Raw genomic sequence first — 6,160 nt, 5'->3', positions numbered from 1 at the left:
CAAAGATTATCAAGCTTTCCCTAGAAGCCTGGCAGACAGTAAGTAATGTAGGCTTTGATACATGGCATCTGCTGCATGCACTCAGCTCAGCCCTGGGAGATGAAGACGGCTGGAGAAGGAGGCAGCAGTGTGAGTGAGCTGTCAGCAGGCCCTGAGCTGCCCGCAGTCCTGGGAGGCTGCAGAGGGGGGAGAGTGGGGAGCACAGGCCCCAATGAGCCTCACTAAAGAGCTTTGGCAGGCCAGGCACAGACTTGATGCCCCACAGGAAGCCTGGCACAGCAGCTATGTGGGCCGAGCACATCTGCTCTCTGCCTGACACCCCAGGAGCCCCTCCAGGGCTGCTGCTGTCCTTGCAGGAATGTGGCTTCCCAGGATGGGTTCTGTGGCAGGAGAAACACCTCAGGGGTGGGGAGGCGTGCCAGCAGATCCTTCTGTTCCTTGGATGGACTAGTCTTCAGCAACAGAGGGATGTCCCCCAGCTGAATGTGGGGGCCCTGGATGTGTCACCTAGATCTCATGACCCTCTGCTTGAAGGTCCTGAGGGGGTGAACTTCTCTAAAGGACCCTTATAAATCCCAGGCTGCTGGTCTCAGCACTCCAATTCACCAGCTGCTCCTGGGGGTCCCTATTATGCTATCCTGCCCTCTGGAATTCCTTGGCCAGGTCAGGAACCTTGGGGCCAAGACCCCCTTGGAGTCTCGGTGCTACTTGCTGGAAGGCATGTGCCTCCCCCAACTGTTCCTCTCTCCGGTCCTCTCACCTCAAGCTGTCTGAGCTAAAAGGAGACACCCTTCCTCTCAGGGGCTCAACATTTTTTCCTCTAGGAGGAAAGGGAGGAGGATAGGAGCCTGGGGCAGGCGGAGGCATCTCAGGACTGTCAGCTGGAGGGGCCTAGAGAGGGTCATTGGGAAAGCCCCTGGATACTTGGAAGTGAGGCATGGAACTGAAGTGAGCGGCGGGTTGACCAGTGGGGGTGGAAGCAACAGTGCTTTGTGGACTGGGGATTCCCTGCCACCTCCCTCTCGCTGTCCTGCCATCAGATCTCCAGCGCAGAAAACCTAACAGTTCAACTGCTGAGGCACCAGCACAAACACCGTCTCTCTTCTGCCCATGGCGCTGGCCCCTCAGGCCTGGTAGGTGGCCTTCCTGTGGCTGACTGAGCCATCACCTCCTGGCTGTCACATTAGCCTTTGTCGTCCCTAGAGAGGTATTCAGCTGAGGAAATAGGCTGTGAGGAAGAAGGGAGAAGGCCCAGAGACTGAGAGCACGGAGTGTGTCCTTTCCTTTTCATTTCCTCCCCAGATGAACTTGGTATCCCTGGTCACCAACCACAGAACTTGGCATGCTCAGACTGAGTGCTTTCAAAATAAGTAGGCTGCAGCTGCCACAGCCAGGCCTACAGGGACTCTGAGGACTGGGCTTGGACAGAGCATGGGGTGGGGCTGCCAGCATACCAGCACAGGGGCAAGGGATGTGGTCAGGCCTGGAGCTGCTGGAGGACACCTGCCCCAGGCCCAGGAGCATGCCTCTGGCTCCTGTGCTTTGTTCAGCGGCCCTGAGTTGAGACTGAGGTGGCCTCTACTAGTGCCTCAAGCAAACCTGGGCCAGCAAAGGCATCACCATGCCTGAAGATGGGGGACTTGACACACTTATGGGCATGCTTATCTACAAGGACAACAGTACTGCTACCCAAAGAAGTGGTCTGTGAGTTTCAGTGCCCTCAGAATCAGTGATCTCCCCACCCTCAGTGTCTGATACGCTCAGTATGTGGGGAAATTATTGCGGGAAAATTATTTTTAACAAGAGGGTTAAAATAAAATACTGGGAATAGCAATTTGGAACTACTAATAAACCTATGGACACAACTCTCTTAGTTTGAAAAAATGTACTGAGTCTAGAAACAAAGATCTACAGTAAAATAGAAATGCAAATCCAGTTCACCCAGATCCTTTCCCTGGGACATGGTAACTAAAAGCCTTACAGTTCGACAGCATAGAAATGGAGCCAGGTTTTGGTGTCCTTGTGTTGGCAGTTCAAGAGATGGTAAGTGGTGGGGAAGCATCTTTTTAAGAGACAACCTCTTCAGTGCTGAGACCTCCCCTGCCTTATCTTACTCTCAGAAGTATCTCTGAAATTGATACTGAACAAATTCTATCTACTCTCCATGTGAGAAATAAAAACCCAGATTCTCCAAGCTCTCACAGCAAGGTTGGGCAAGGGTCTGAGACAGGAACTAGAAACAATCTCCCCAGTTGCTAGTAAGCCAGGGCTGGAGGTGGCATCTTGAGAGAGGTCCTGCAGCTCCATGGTGGCATCTCCCCTGGACCATGGGGCTTACGAAAGGCACAAGTACCCCTGGCTTATCTTCCAAGATTTGGAGAAAGACATGCTGTTTTTTACATTTAAATGCACATTGATGGACTTTCAAGTTAATATGGCAATCATTTCAAAGACAATGTAGGACTCTGAAGGCAATTTCAGGGGGTAGTGGTCCTCTTGCTGAGATCTTCAGCAGGAATACATCAAAACCCAGAACATGACTATCATTTATTTTGTCTAATATGGCTTTAAAATTCTTGAGACAAGTGCAGAAACATGAGGATATGATGGACACAGGCTGTGGCTTGAGTCTGTTTCCCCTCTAAAGTTTTTTAGAGACATAAAACCCAATGCTACAGTGTGAAGAAGTGTGGCATTCAGGTGACCAGATTATGAGGACTCTGGGTGGGATGAGTAACTTGTTGTCATCTAGGACATTTTTGCCCTCTGTCCCCTGTTAAAGGAAGACACACCCAGCAGGCCCTTAGAGCAGAGAAGTACCCTTCACCATACACTCAATCTACTGGCTTCTTGACCATTGACTTCCTGGCATCATCTATGAGAGATCAGTTCTTGTTGTTTGTGAATTTCTCAGTCTTGGAAAGCTTTTATACTACCACAAGAGGGATAAGACAACACTGAAGGCAAAAATCAGAAAATAGAAGCTATCTTGAAGGTTTCCACTATGCTTTAATTATCAGGCAAGGATATGAAAGGAGCTATTGTATACACATTCATGGGTGCAAAGAAAAATAGTCTCACAATAAATTTTATATGTGGACTATCTTCAGAGAAGTGAGAATTATAAAATAAATGAAAGAGATAATAAAATGATAAAGTTCGATTTTGAGCTTATCAGAAAGTTAAAAATAGAAGAAAAATCTCTAAGAGAGTAAAAGAAATTTTCCAGAAGGAAGAAAATTGGTGAACAGCTTGAAGAATGCACTTCAGATGCCTGTGGACTACTTGATTCCCAGAAACAGAAGGGAGAGAAAAAATAATGTGGAGAAAAGAAAAGAAAAGCAAATAAATGAGAACATGCAAAAATGGTAGAAAGCTTACATTTCTGCTCCCAGTGGTGCCAACATTCCCAAAGAAAACAATCAGAAACAGACAGGTACATCATAGTCAGACTAGAAAATCGAGTGACAGATGTCATGTAAGTTGTGTAAAGAAAAAAATAACATGAATGGTGGGGCGTCTTCAAAACGAGGCACACAGTTAAAAATGTGGTTACACTTTCAAGAGGCAGAGAGAAAGCTAATGTCAATACAGGAATCTCTCTTCCAGTGTGATCATTCAAACATGAAGCAAAATTCATGATGAGATAGCAATTAGCAATGGAAAAGGTATAAATGAAAAATAAAATTTCAAGTACTAAATGATAGTATTGATTTGGAACAAATAGAACTGAGAATGCAAAATAGAATAGTAATAACTTTGCAAAACAGTTTACTAGTATTTTATGGAATTCAACACACTGAGGAATCACATGCCTAGGTATTCACCACAGCAAAATAAGACCCACGCACAAAGACTAGTACTACATATCATACGTGGAAACTATGGAAGTTCAGCTGGAATGTGGAAGTTGATAAATAGAGGCTGGGGAGCTTATGGGAGGAGGACAGGTAGAGCACAGCATGTTCAGTGAGTGCAAGCTGAGTGCACATGTGGAGACAGCACCCAGAACCACACGAATGTGAGCAATCGACACATTACCAAAATACAATAAGATTATTACAAGTAAATACATGATAAAAATATACTGAAATCTATATATGTACACATATAAAATATGGAACTTTATTTGTTTACCTGTATTTATATCTTTCAGCCTGAGGTGTTTCCTCATGTTAAGTAAAAGAGAAAACCTTAATTGGTAGCAGGTGGTGAGGGGCACCTGAGGGCCAGGCCCAGGTCCTGGAAGACCTGGCTGTCTCCAAAGAACCAACCCAAGTGCTAGGCCCCACTGAGGTACCACCATGGTGCTCACAGCTGAAGAGCACTCCAAAGCAAACAGCTGAAAGAGCAAACCCTCTGTGGATGTGCAGAAGAGTCCTTAGGACCCCTAAAGAAAAACCAGTTGAAGACAGAGTGGGCAAAAGACACCCAGCAGCATCGCAGAGCAGAAGCAACATTTCCCTGCAGAAGGGTAACTGGAACAGAGGGACTCCTCTCAGGAGTTGGAGCACGGTGCTCAGAGGCTGTGCCACAAGACACTATGGAGGCCAAGGTTTCATGGGAAAAAGAGTACTGCTCCCAGGGAGAGAGCAGGTCTCCTGAGCCCTTGATAATGAATAAGAGTCTAAACATTTTAATAAACAGAATTGACCTGTGGAAGATAAAGGAACATAAAGTAGATGACTCCTTACCTGCAGATAAGGGAATGTTGCTGCGAACCAGATACCAAATAAAGCTGGAGGAGAAGAGCCAGGACCAGACGTTACTATATCAGCAGAAAAGACAAAAATAAAGAAACAGGAAAAGAAGCCCAAGAAAAGCTCCGAGGAGGTTGGAGCTGCAGAACCAGGTGATGGAGACGAGAAACCTGAGTCCAGGGCAAAGTCAGGAACAGAGAACATGCTTGAGATCTGGAAGACAGAATCCCAGCCTCCCACAGCAGAGGAGGAAGTGAGGGAGAGAAGTGTAGCAGTCCCCACAAGGAACCAGGAAGAGAAAGGAGCAACTGCAAATTCAGACTTCAGGTGTCTGAGATCCAGGAAGTCGGGCCTGCAGCCTAGAATGGAGAGTGAATCTAAGGGTCACTTGAGGTGTCAAGAGATGTGCGGGAAACCTAAAGAAGGATAAGGACACAGTGGGCACCAAGAGAATAAGAAGCAGAAGTCACCGGGAAAGGGAAGACATTTAGCAAAGAAATTTAAGAGGGAATAAAATATAATAAAGTTAGTTTAGTGATAAATTTTTAGTCTGATTTTTGATACCTGTATAAAAGTGAATTCTATAAATAATGTTATGGGTATGTTTAAGGGAAGAAAGACTTTTCAGGCTCTGGTTTATCTTTAGAACAAGGGGCATTGCTGGCCAGTTCCTGAGTGGTAACAATTTATGTCTGGGGTAGGTGGGCAAAGCATGTTTCCTCCATATTGCAGAATAAAGCCCTGCTTCCTAGAAAAATAAATAAATAAATCTGTGAATATGCTGAAAATCAAATGGAATGCAAACAATAGAAAATTAAGACAATTGTATTACAAACATGATATTACCCCAAGGATAATGTTGGGAATGAAAAGTCCTTAGGTAAGTAATATTGGACCAGCATCTTGAGTACGCTCAGACTCAAGAACAGCGTGCAAACACTGTACCTAGTTGCTAAAGAAATTCTCCTATATGTTGGCAAACAGATTATAGATAATTATGTCTATTTTTTCACAATAGTAGAAAAAAGTTACAGGAAAACAGAGAACACGGGAATAAGCCACATTGTCTGGATTTTATTGTGAACATCTGTGTGTTTTCATGTATCGTCCAGAATTAAAGACAAACAGAAAAAGAAAGAAAGGGAAGAGTTATGCCCGGGTTTGCATTCACACATGCACTTCCTGCATACCCATCCGCAACAACAGACAAATTAGCTATGCCATGAAATCAGTGTGTGTGCCATGAATGAACAAAGGAGAAATGGTGTGAATGCACAGTAGAGTGTTATTCAACCAAAAAATTATGTATTCCTGTCCTTTGTAAAAAAAAAAAAAATAGTAGAACTTGAGGATACTATGGTAAGTGAAATAAGCCAGTCACAGAAAAACAAATAGTGCATATTTGTCTCAAATCTGGAAGTTAAGGAAAGTCAACCTGGATGTAGACTTGGGGTGACAAA

Source organism: Marmota flaviventris, chromosome 5 (genome assembly GCF_047511675.1).
Source record: "Marmota flaviventris isolate mMarFla1 chromosome 5, mMarFla1.hap1, whole genome shotgun sequence".
NCBI lineage: Eukaryota > Metazoa > Chordata > Mammalia > Rodentia > Sciuridae > Marmota > Marmota flaviventris.
Note: the sequence above shows the minus strand (reverse complement) of the source record.